At 47.1% G+C, this 13,220-nt stretch overlaps 1 long non-coding RNA gene across 1 annotated transcript; it reads left to right on the forward strand.

The window, feature by feature from the left end:
• Positions 1-6,153: 6,153 nt before the first annotated feature.
• LOC142256974 (uncharacterized) lies at positions 6,154-11,785 on the forward strand. Its single transcript, XR_012727584.1, has 3 exons — positions 6,154-6,225; positions 8,860-9,053; positions 11,040-11,785. It is a non-coding gene; the product is annotated as an uncharacterized LOC142256974 (long non-coding RNA).
• Positions 11,786-13,220: the final 1,435 nt, after the last annotated feature.

Here is a 13,220-nt window from a genome sequence, read left to right on the forward strand (position 1 = left end):
ACGACAGCTGCTGCAGAACATCATAATATACACCTCAGCTGCTGCATAACTTCATAATATACACCTCAGCTGCTGCAGAACCTCATAATACACACCTCAGCTGCTGCAGAACATCATAATACACACCTCAGCTGCTGCAGAACATCATAATACACCTCAGCTGCTGCAGGATATCATAATACACACATTAGCTGCTGCAGGATATCATAATACACACATTAGCTGCTGCAGAACCTCATAATACACACCTCAGCTGCTGCAGAACCTCATAATACACCTCAGCTGCTGCAGGATATCATAATACACACATTAGCTGCTGCAGAACAGCATAATAAACCCCTCAGCTGCTGCAGAACATCATAATTGGACAGCAGTGTGGCTCAGTGGTTAGCACTATAGTCTTGCAACGATGAGGTCCTGAGTTCAAATTCCATCAAGGTGGTGGCTTTTGGCTGAATTCTTCCCAGCCGCCATACATATGAACACTCATCTCAGAGGAGTGTACATGTATTTTCATTCACTGCAGACGCTTGAGATTGTGGAAAGTGGAAGTTGAGTGTGAAGATTTTTGCATTCTTCATTGTGCTGCTATGTCATCACGACCAGGACAAGACTGGACATTTCTGCTTAAGGACAAAGCAAAAACTGTAAGGATCAGATTACTGAATATGTCACTGCTATGGGGAGGAAAATCCATTGATGAGGGTGAGATGGAATATCCCTTTAAGAGAGCAGCATTTACAAGCTCTTTGCTTCCCAGCTCATAAGCGCTGCTCTAAACTTGTGCGAATGACTGAATCTGGTCATTGTGTCCCTGTGCTCCTCCAACGCTGCAGGGGCAAAAACTGACACTACTTGCATCATGGACGAGTGCACAATTTGGACCAAGTAGTGCAGTGTTTACAATCTCTTTGCTTCAGAACTTATATGCGCTACTCTGAAGTTGGGCAGATGACTGGATCTGGTCAGTTTCCATGTCCATGTGCTCCACCAGTGTTTCAGGGGCAAAAACTTTCACTATTTGCATCACGGACGAGTGCACAGTTTGGACTAAGTCGTGCAGCGTTTACAAGCTCTTTGCTTCAGAACTTATTTGCGCTGCTCTGAAGTTGGGCAGATGACTGGATCTGGTCAGTTTCAGTGTCCATGTGCTCCACCAGTGCTTCAGGGACAAAAGCTGCCACTATTTGCATCACGGAGGAGTGCATAGTTTGGACTAAGTCATGCAGCGTTTACAAGCTCTTTGCTTCAGAACTTATATGCACTGCTCTGAAGTTGGAAAGATGACTGGATCTGGTCAGTTTCAGTGTCCATGTGCTCCACCAGTGCTTCAGGGACAAAAGCTGCCACTACTTGAGAGTGCACAGTTTGGACCATGTATAGCAGCGTTAAGATTGAAGCTCTTTGCTTCAGAGCTTATATGCACTGCTCTGAAGTTGGGCGGATTACTAGATCTAGTCAGTTTCAGTGTCCCTGTGCTCCTCCAGCTCTGCACTGGCAAAAGTTGTCACTACTTGCACAGTTCGACAGTTTGACCAAGTCGTGCAGCGTTTACAAGCTCTTTGATTCAGAGCTTATAAGCGCTGCTCTGAAGTTGGACAGATCATGGATGTAGTCAGTTTATGTGTCCATGTGCTCCTCCGACACAGTAGGGTCAAATACTGCCACTACTTGAATCACAGGAGAGTGCACAATTCGGACCAAGTTGTGCAGTGTTTACAAGCTCTTTGATTCAGAGCTTATAAGCGCTGCTCTGAAGTTGGACAGATCATGGATCTAGTCAGTTTCTGTGTCCATGTGCTCCTCCGACACAGTAGGGTCAAATACTGCCACTACTTGAATCACAGAAGAGTGCACAATTTGGACCAAGTAGTGCAGTGTTTACAAGCTCTTTGCAGTAGAGCTTGTAAGCACTGCTCTGAAGCCAGCCGTATTGTTGGATCCAGCCAGCTTCAGTGCTCCCACGCCATTCTGATGCTGTCAATCATATTGCCCAAGGACAAGCAGAACGCCGGGACATTGTGCTCCAGAATAATCCTTTACCTTATGTTCTTCTGTAGTAGAAAGCTATGTGAACATCTCAGAACGTTGGAGAAAATGATAATTTCCCATCACTATTTGGCCTTCATGGTTCAGCGGCCGCGCAAGTGACATCTCCAGACGTTTATTTTCCTCTTTTGCAGAGTTTAGTAGACACGAATGTCACTGAGCTGAGGTTTCTTTGTATCGAGGACATCCTCCACTTCCACCCACCGTGGATGAATAACTTTACATGTGCGAGGGATAAAGGACTGCGACTCGGGTGTGTCCTGAGTGTTTTGACCTCCAGTAGTTCTGACATATGAGCCACCCGCAGGGCGTTGGCCATAGCCAGACTAGATATTGAGAAGAGACTGGTCTGTAAGTTGGGACTGTAGGAAGCCTCGGAGGTTTGCAATGAGACACACGCACATAGAAAGAGACACACACACACAGAAAGAGACACACAGACAACTATCGGTATGAACCTGCTACATTACTTGCAAAGAAGATTACCTCCGCCCTTTAAAAGATGGTGGAACCTGGGGTCCCATGACATTGATAGCTCTTGCTTTGCTCCAGCGACACCGGTCCTGTGCATTTGATCCAGCTTGGGTGATTTGTTGTATGCTATATGGTGTGCATTGGAAATATCCTTGTAGTTAGTTTATTTCCTCCCTGTTCTTTATTTTTCCCTGTGCACATATTTACTTTTACTCCTGTCCCAGCCCTCTCCTAGCCGGGGTGTGTGCGTGTGTTAGACCAGGGCTTTTCAGGAGTCAGGGTTCCGTTGGTGGTCCAGACCTTGCCACCATCAGGCGTACCTCTGGAATAAGAGGCAGCTTAGGGTCTATTCATTTACTCAGTGTGTGCTTGCTGGGAGTTTCAGCTTTGATTTCCCCTGTTTGTCGCTATTTGTGGGATATATTCCTCCTGTCCCAGCCCTTCCCTGGGTGGTGATGTGGGCGTGTTAGACCAGGCCTTTTCAGGAGTTAGGGCTACGGTGGCGATCCAGACCTCACCACCCTCAAGCGTACCTCTGGAATAAGGTACAGCTTAGGATCCCCTACTCTGAGGGCCAGTCTAGGTGTCCCTCCTCCCAGTTATCATATTACACCCTGTGACAAAACCCTAGAGTTATGTAGCAAATGCCCCTCTTCTCCAAGTCTGTTATTTTCCTTTATGTGTTCTTGCTGTGAGTTTGAGCTTTGGCTTCCCCTCTTTGTTGCTATTTATGGGATATATTCCTTCTATCCCAGTCCTCCCCTGGGTGGGAGTGTAGGGGTGTTAGACTTGGGCTTTTCAGGAGTCAGGGTTACCCTGGCGGTCCAGACCTCACCACCATCAGGCGTACCTCTGGAATAACAGGCAGCTTAGGGTCTATATTTTTACTCAGTGTGTACTTGCTGTGAGTTTGAACTTTGATTTCCCCTGTTTATCGCTATTTGTGGGATATATTCCTCCTGTTCCAGCCCTTCCCTGGGTGATGATGGGGGCGTGTTAGACCAGGCCTTTTCAGGAATCAGGGCTACGGTGGTGGTCCAGACCTCACCACCATCAAGCGTACCTCTGGAATAAGGGACAGTTTAGGATCCCCTAATCTGAGGGTCAGTCTGTGTGCCCCTCCTCCCAGTTATATTACACCTTGTGACAAAACCTCAGAGTTATGTAACAAGTGCCCCTCTTCTCCAAGTCTATTCTTTTCTTCTGTGTGTGCTTGCTGTGAGTTTGAGCTTTGGTTTCACCTGTTTGTTGCTAATTATGGGATATATTCCTTCTATCCCAGTCCTCCCCTGGGTGGGAGTGTAGGGGTGTTAGACTAGGGCTTTTCAGGAGTCAGGGTTACACTGGCGGTCCAGACCTCACCACCATCAGGCGTACCTCTGGAATAAAAGGCAGCTTAGGGTCTATATTTTTACTCAGTGTGTGTTTGCTGTGAGTTTGGTTTCCCCTGTTTGTCGCTATTTGTGGGATATATTCCTCCTGTCCCAGCCCTTCGCTGGGTGGTGATGTGGGTGTGTTAGACCAGGCCTTTTCAGGAGTCAGGGCTATGGTGGGGGTCCAGATCTCACCACCATCAAGCGTACCTCTAGAATAAGGGACACCTTAGGATCCCATAGTCTGAGGGCCAGTCTATGTGCCCCTCCTTCCAGTTATCATATTACACCCTGTGACAAGACCCTAGAGTTATGTAGCAAGTACCCCTCTTCTCCAAGCCTATTCTTTTCTTCAGTGTGTGCTTGCTGTGAGTTTGAGCTTTGGTTTTCCCTGTTTGTCGCTATTTGTGGGATATATTCCTTCTGTCCCAGCCCTTCCCTGGGTGGTGATGTGGGTGTGTTAGACCAGGCCTTTTCAGGAGTCAGGGCTACGGTGGCGGTCCAGACCTCACCACCATCAAGCCTACCTCTGGAATAAGGGACAGCTTAGGATCCCCTAGTCTGAGGGCCAGTCTATGTGCCCCTCCTTCCAGTTATATTACACCCTGTGACAAAACCCTAGAGTTATGTAGCAAGGACCCCTCTTCTCCAAGCCTATTATTTTCCTCTATGTGTTCTTGCTGTGAGTTTGAGCTTTGGTTTCCCCTTGTTGTCGCTATTTGTAGTATATTATATCCCTCCTGTCCCAGCCCTCCCCTGGGTGGGGGTGTGCGACCAGGGCTTTTCAGAAGTCAGGGCTACGCTGGCGGTCCAGACCTCACCACCATCAAGCCTACCTCTGCAATAAGGGACAGCTTAGGATCCCGTAGTCTGAGGGCCACTCTAGGTGCCCCTACTACAAGTTGTGACAAACCCCAGAGTTATGTAACAAGTTCCCCTCTTCTCCAAGTCTATTATTTTCGCACCTGTGTCTCCTCCACTCACAAAACTTCTTAAAGAAACACTTCCATGTCCTACGAAACGAGCCCTTGTTGAGTGAAGACCATCCACAAACGGTTCAGCCTAACAAATCAATGCCAGGAATGTATGTAATTCCAATGGAGCCTTGGTGTGTCCAGCGATAGACAAAAAGACACCAGATCTTCTGGTTCAAAGACGCGTAACAGCACCCTTCAAATATTTTAGGAATTTGGTGACAGTACCGTAGCTATATTGCTGACTGTCGGTGGCCATGTATTAGGTGGTTATATAGGGATCAAACTGATTGTGATGGGATCACCCAATAGTCTAATGTTTATGTCGTCTGTCACAATGTGAATACAGGCATCACGCCAGATGCCAGAGGTTTCCCGGTGAACAACGCAACACAGCGGGAACACCAAGGTACAATTACGCCTAGGGAGGGGAAGATCCCCAGCGAGTGATGCAACACAAAGGATACACAGTACAACAATAGTATCATGGGTGTGTCACAGGTGACAGTCATGTGGTTTCTGGCAATAGAAGGTCACAGCGTTTCGCTACGCAAAATGCTCCACAACTCTCTATTGTTCCTGCTGTTAGTATTTATTATATTAGGCAGTTTTTCTACTGAGTTTTTATCTCTTCCCCTTTAGGACCCAGCAGAGCTCTCCTTCCGTCCAGCTTCTGATCAGCAGTACTGCCCTTGTGCTTAAATTAAATCTTCCTTGGACTGGTGCTGGTGATATTATTTAATTCATACAAGCTTTGGTTGCAAGCAGGTGGCTTGTACTCATCTGTGGGATCATTGCTATGACTTTGCTGAACTTCTACCAGTGTCATCTGTGGATAAGTAGTTCATGCTTTTCCCCCTGTGTGTCATCCTTGTGTCTTCTTTAGTGTTTAGTGGAGTTGATGAAGAGCTCATCCCATATGCTCCCTATTTAGGGTCCAGCACTAGGGATACCTAGGGTCAGGTATCCTGCTCGGCGCTAGGTGTGGAACCTATCTAGGGTGGTGAGGGACCCAAGGAACCAGCAGTAGGTTTGGTCAAGGGTCACCATCTCCCCCTTACCTAGACCAGGGCCGGATTATAGGCGGGGCAGACGGGGCTTCAGCCCAGGGGCCCCCACCACAAGAGCCTCTGAGGGGGCCCCCACCACCATCTGTGTGTCCGCCATTTTATTAATGTCGCAGTGGTTCAAGACCGCACTGTACCTTTAAGGTATTTCAATCCCGGCCATCACTACTGCAGACACGCTCACTGCACGCTGTGTGGGCTGCGTCTGCCAGGATGACGTCACCACGCTGCTGTTTCTTCCTGCCGTAGAGGAGCCTGTGGGAGGACCGGAGGTCTCAGTGGATCCCGGTAAGTATGATTAATCATGGTGCCGGCCGGGCAGGAGACTGCAGTGAGGAGGGAGCAGGACGCCGCTGATAACTCCAGACCGGTTCCATAGTGTCAGCGGCCACTCTGCTATCAGTGTGAGATATTGCAGGAGTGTGCTCTGCTGCAGATCAGGTCGGGCTGTCAGTACAGGTCGGGCTGTCAGTGCCGGGTCATCGGCTGCAGCCTCATCCCTCCCCTGCAATAACTCACACTGATCTCCAGCACAAACATCACTACACACAGAATCCTGCACTGATCACATCTGAGCCTGCAGCGCACATTACACTATATGGCCCATATTACATATAGAATATGTGAGGTCCTGTCCTGTAGGCCCAGGTGTGATCAGTGCAGGGGATTGTATATCTGTGCACATGGTATACCGCATCCAGCGTACAGAGAGAGTAGTGTGATACACTGTGTACACACATCAGATGGTATATAATAATATGTATATTGTATAACCTCTGATGTCTGTATCACAGTATATTGTGTACCAGTCATGTATTCTCCTGTACACTGTACAGGGGCGTACCTTTGGGGGGCATGCGGCATATGTTCCCCTGCACGGCAATCAGGGGGGCACCATTAAAAAGTGTGAGGCAGCAGTATGGTGGGAGAAAATTGTAAGTGGAGAGTATTGGTGGAGAAAAGTGTGAGGGGCATAGAATAGAGCCTGGGTGGTGGGGAACATAAGCAGTATAGAGAATGGGCAGCATGGTGGCCAGTGTGAGGACACAGTATGCTGAGGAGGGGGAATGTGAGACTGAGGTGCGGTATAGTGACTGTATAGTGAAGGAGGTAGGCAGTATAGAGAAGGGGCGGCATGGTGGCCAGTGTGAGGACACAGTATGCTGAGGAGGGGGAATGTGAGACTGAGGTGCAGTATAGTGACTGTATAGTGAAGGAGGTAGGCAGTATAGAGAAGGGGCAGCATGGTGGCCAGTGTGAGGGCACAGTATGGAGGCACAGTATGCTGAGGAGGGGGAATGTGAGACTGAGGTGCAGTATAGTGACTGTATAGTGAAGGAGGTAGACAGTATAGAGAAGGGGCAGCATGGTGGCCAGTGTGAGGACACAGTATGCTGAGGAGGGGGAATGTGAGACTGAGGTGCAGTATAGTGACTGTATAGTGAAGGAGGTAGGCAGTATAGAGAAGGGGCAGCATGGTGGCCAGTGTGAGGACACAGTATGCTGAGGAGGGGGAATGTGAGACTGAGGTGCGGTATAGTGACTGTATAGTGAAGGAGGTAGGCAGTATAGAGAAGGGGCGGCATGGTGGCCAGTGTGAGGACACAGTATGCTGAGGAGGGGGAATGTGAGACTGAGGTGCGGTATAGTGAAGGAGGTAGGCAGTATAGAGAAGGGGCGGCATGGTGGCCAGTGTGAGGACACAGTATGGAGGACACAGTATGCTGAGGAGGGGGAATGTGAGACTGAGGTGCGGTATAGTGACTGTATAGTGAAGGAGGTAGACAGTATAGAGAAGGGGCAGCATGGTGGCCAGTGTGAGGGCACAGTATGCTGAGGAGGGGGAATGTGAGACTGAGGTGCAGTATAGTGACTGTATAGTGAAGGAGGTAGGCAGTATAGAGAAGGGGCAGCATGGTGGCCAGTGTGAGGGCACAGTATGGAGGCACAGTATGCTGAGGAGGGGGAATGTGAGACTGAGGTGCAGTATAGTGACTGTATAGTGAAGGAGGTAGACAGTATAGAGAAGGGGCAGCATGGTGGCCAGTGTGAGGACACAGTATGGAGGACACAGTATGCTGAGGAGGGGGAATGTGAGACTGAGGTGCAGTATAGTGACTATATAGTGAAGGAGGTAGGCAGTATAGAGAAGGGTCAGCATGGTGGCCAGTGTGAGGGCACAGTATGGAGGACACAGTATGCTGAGGAGGGGGAATGTGAGACCGAGGTGCGGTATAGTGACTGTATAGTGAAGGAGGTAGGCAGTATAGAGAAGGGGCGGCATGGTGGCCAGTGTGAGGGCACAGTATGGAGGCACAGTATGCTGAGGAGGGGGAATGTGAGACTGAGGTGCAGTATAGTGACTGTATAGTGAAGGAGGTAGGCAGTATAGAGAAGGGGCGGCATGGTGGCCAGTGTGAGGGCACAGTATGGAGGCACAGTATGCTGAGGAGGGGGAATGTGAGACTGAGGTGCGGTATAGTGACTGTATAGTGAAGGAGGTAGGCAGTATAGAGAAGGGGCAGCATGGTGGCCAGTGTGAGGGCACAGTATGGAGGTCACAGTATGCTGAGGAGGGGGAATGTGAGATTGAGTTGCACTTTCAGTGATTTTGGTACTGAGGGTGAGGGCAGTATAGAGAGGGGATTGCATGGGGGACATTGTGAGGGCACAGCTCAGGAGGGGGAGTGTGAGGAGGGGGCACAGTATAGACATTTGGAAGTATAGTGGGTACACAATGTAGAGGACGGTGTGAAGAGGGGGCCCAGTACTGAAAGAAGAGGCCATGTACCATAAGAATGACATTGTGTGGGTCATTTTGTGCAGGGAGCACAGTGAGGGGCAATTATTTATTCAGGCGCACAGCGTAGGTCATATATTTATATTTAGGAGCATTATAATCATTCTGCTATTTATTTTAAGGGCATAATGTCGAGATGTGCTGCAGAAGGCCCGGGAGGTCTGCAGAGAGGAGCTGTAGAAGACCCGGGAGGTCTGTAGAAGACCCGGGAGGTCTGCAGAGAGGAGCTGTGGACGTGAATAGTCATCATGACGTCTGGACAAGATGGAGAAGAAAGAATAGGATGACTCCGATCAGGGAAGATGTCACCTACAAGGTACCTGGATGTGACTGTATGTGTGTGACACTCAATGCTTCTCATCAGAACTGTGGTTCCTGTATGGTCCAAAGTCTGATGAATACTGATAACAATTCCCAGCATTTTCTTACAATTGTTAAGGACATACTGGGAGTTGTTAATTCATGTGATACAAATGTATATGGGGATGTGACATTACAATATATTGTTGTAGTAAATTTGGTACTGTAGTCATGTATTGGTGGTTCTGGTGATATATTCGTTTACTGATGAGGGTGCTAGTGATGTATTTTGGTATTGCTTTTGGTTCTGGTGCTGTACACCGTGTGCAGAATTATTAGGCATTTTATATTTTAGAGGATTTTTTTTATTATTGATCAACAACTATGTTCTCAATTAGCCCAAAAGACTCATAAATATCAAATCTTAATATTTTTGGAAGTTGGAGTGGGTTTTTTTTAGATTTGGCTATCTTAGGAGGATTCTGTCTGTGCAGGTAACTATTACTGTGCAGAATTATTAGGCAACTTAATAAAAAGCAAATATATTCCCATCTCACTTGTTTATTTTCACCAGGTAAAGCAATATGACTGCACAAAATTTAGAAATAAACATTTCTGACATGCAAAAACAAAACCCCAAAAAATGAGTGCCCAATATCGCCCCCTTTCTTTCTGATGACACTCAGCAGCTACCATCCATAGATTCTGTCAGTGCTTGATCTGTTTACGATCAACATTGCGTGCAGCAGCCACCACAGCCTCCAGACACTGCTCCCAGAGGTGGACTGTTTTCCCTCCCTGTAGATCTCACATTTTATGAGGGACCACAGGTTCTCTATGGGGTTCAGATCAGGTGAACAAGGGGGCCATGTCATTATTTTTTCATCTTTTAGACCTTTACTGGCCAGCCACGCTGTGGAGTAGTTGGATTAATGTGATGGAGCATTGTCCTGCATGAAAATCATGTTTTTCTTGAACGATACCGACTTCTTCCTGTACCACTGCTTGAAGAAGTTGTCTTCCAGAAACTGGCAGTAGGTCTGGGAGTTGAGCTTCACTCCATCCTCAACCAAAAAAGGTCCCACAAGTTGATCTTTGCTGATCCCAGCCCATACCAGTGCCCACCTCCACCTTGCTGGCGTCTGAGTCGGAGTGGAGCTTTTCAGAGCCCGTCACATCTCTCTTTTGACCCATTCTGCCAAAGGAAAAAGAAGTTGCCTAATAATTAAGCACACCTTATATAGGGTGTTGATGTCATTACACCGCACCCCTACTCATTACAGAGATGCACATCACCGGATTTACTTAATTGGTAGTTGGCTCTCAGCCTATACAGCTTGGAGTAGGACAACATGTATAAAAGTATCATGTGAGCAAAATACTCATTTGTCTAATAATTCTGCACACAGTGTATTTATGTACATTTTACTGATTCTGATCCTGTACACATGTAGCAAGCCATGATTTGTAAAATTACATGACCGCAAGGGTTTCTACATTATGTTAGTAGCATTAAAGGGGTTGTCCAGGTTTGTGATGAAAGTTTCTATGTGACTGCAGACTTCTGAATCCTCAGTGTGCACACTGCACACTGTCAGGACTCTCCGATGCCAGCAGTGAGAGCTTGAGGGCATGTAACTATTGAGTGAGGCTGCAGACGTCTAATTTGAATGTGGCCGGAAGTAAGCAAATTGCATACTTGCAGTCCCATGACTACTTGCTCATGGCACGGGAAAATCATGACAGTGTGCAGTCCGCAAGCTGTGAGAATTCAGAAGTCTGCAGTCATATAACTACAAATTTTCCTTGTCGAGCTGGACAACCCCTTTAATAATAAAAGTAAGCCCCGTAGCATGCCCAATCCAACAACCTGTAATATACTCAATGTAAGGATTCGGCTCTGCTTGCTAATTTTAGAAGTGGTCACATGACCACTTGCAGGTCATTTTAATACTTTGAGTCACAATTAGCTTCTCTTCCTGCTTCTCTTTATGGGCTGTAGTATTTCACTGAACATCGAGAGAATTAGGAAGAGCAGCTCATCGGCACGTGTGAAAATGGCGTATGAGCGGTCACATGACAACTACTCAAACCGCATAAGCCGTGTATAGAAGGGGGCGCCAAACTGAACTCCTACTCCATGGACAGGAAAACCTAGATCCACCTCTGATACAGTGTATGGCATACCGTGTACAGACATCACACCCTTTCTGTATTTTTACTATTACTTGGCTGTCTTAACATTGGGATCAATAAAAAAATGTGAGTAACTTTATTTTCTGTGTATAAGTGTAAATCTGAATGTGGCAGAACAGGATACGATCCATGCTCAGTGGATTTATATCTAAATGCTACAGTTCGTGCTCTACTGTTATGGCTTAAAATGTTAACGTTATGGGGCCCCCACCAGATTTTCTGCCCAGGGGCCCCCACCAACCTTAATCTGGCCCTGACCTAGACGCAGGGTTGCCCTTCCCTTTTGCTGTGCGCTTTGTACTCCCCCGTACCTAGCGTAACAAGTAGACCCTTGTGCTAGAGTCCTGTCACTCATCTGAGGCTGGTCCCTGAAAACCCTAATGTCCCTTGACAGGTCCTTCCCCCAAGCGCCGCTCGCTTGGTTCTTCCCCGTACCTAGCATGACAGGTAGACCCTTGTGCTAGGGTGTCACCTCCTGACACTCACCTGGCCCTGATCCCTGAAAACCCTAATGTCCCTAGACGGGTCCTTCCCCATCCACCAATCGTGTGCCTAGCCCCTCACTGACCTTGAGCTCACTCTGAGTAGTGAGGGCCAGCAAGACGGTAGTCCTGCCACTAGAAGAAGACAACATGAGGTTGGTTAGACAAAGAGGTGGGGATAGGCACAAGGAATCGGCTTCTTCAGTAGGAATCTTCGCAGCTGCAATACAAACAACACCACAGCTATGCAGCAACAAGCTCCTTCAAATGAGTCAACTTAGGTATGAGCTATAACCGGCACTGGGAAGAGTGAGGAGAAGCTATTTAAAGCAGAAGGGATTGGTTGCAGCTGAGATTACAACTACTTGTTAGATCACTGCAGGATAGAAAGGAACCTTAACCCCTTTAGTACCTGATGGAATAAAATACGCTCCAATGTAGGGTAAATGATGTGCGGGCACTAAAGGGGAGCTGCGAGTAACTATACGCTGTGACCTTCTAATCCCCCCCGAGATCACATTAGGCCGTGACACACTCGTCGTGACATCTTTTAAAATAGAGAGATCAGGCATATCGGGCATTAGCATGCCCCATCATTTTATCCCAGGAGATCATTTTTGGCAGCCTCTTTTTCTAGTCAAGTAACTCTACACGATCACATAGGTGATTTATACCTGTTATTTCTGATATTATTGCCCTACGTTTCTGGATGTTTTTCACAGTAGAAATCTGTGTCGCGTGTTTGTGTTGTCTGGGTGTTCCCAGGCACACCCGTTACGCCTCCTTTAAAAGCCCAAACTGCTTAAATTTTGCATTTTTTAATTTCCTCTTCCTTTTTTTTTTACTTTTGTGACTTTTGTACATCACGTACTTGTATTTCTGCTCAATATTAGAAACCATGTTCTTCGTTCCTGATTGGTGGAAGTCATTGTAAAGTTGGTCAACCTCGTAGTCATCTCTAAAACACCGTGTGAGAAGTATGTGTTCACTTTTGTTATTACCCGACATTGCTCGGGATAGTAACTAACTATTCTTAACTATAACAAAGCCATAACCATCAATGGTTGAAGTTGGAGAACCCCTTGAGGGTCCCACTGTGTGTCTCAAGATGATGTAAGGCCAAAGCTATCAATGTCTTGGGTTGGAGAACTTTTTATGGTTGTATGTCTTAAGATGATATAAGCCTCCTAGCTGGCACGTAGGAACTATGACTATTTTTCATACCAGAATCTCCTTATGACATCTGCCAATGGGATGTCTTGAGTTGGGACCCCAGTCGATTGCCCAATGTCACTACTTCTTATTGCTCCGAGGTTCTCCTAAGTTAAATTTCCTTATAAATGTCCCCATAATTAAGAAGATGAAGATGATTGATAGGTTCTCAACCTTTGAAATCAAGATCATGGAAGATCATGTTCAGGATTAGTGGTGGTTGATTACAACTTTTTGGGAAGACCGCATGATTGACCACTGAAAAACAATTATTGACAGGAACTGAAGTGGTC

This window comes from Anomaloglossus baeobatrachus, chromosome 11 (assembly GCF_048569485.1).
Source record: "Anomaloglossus baeobatrachus isolate aAnoBae1 chromosome 11, aAnoBae1.hap1, whole genome shotgun sequence".
In the NCBI taxonomy this organism is placed as follows: domain Eukaryota; kingdom Metazoa; phylum Chordata; class Amphibia; order Anura; family Aromobatidae; genus Anomaloglossus; species Anomaloglossus baeobatrachus.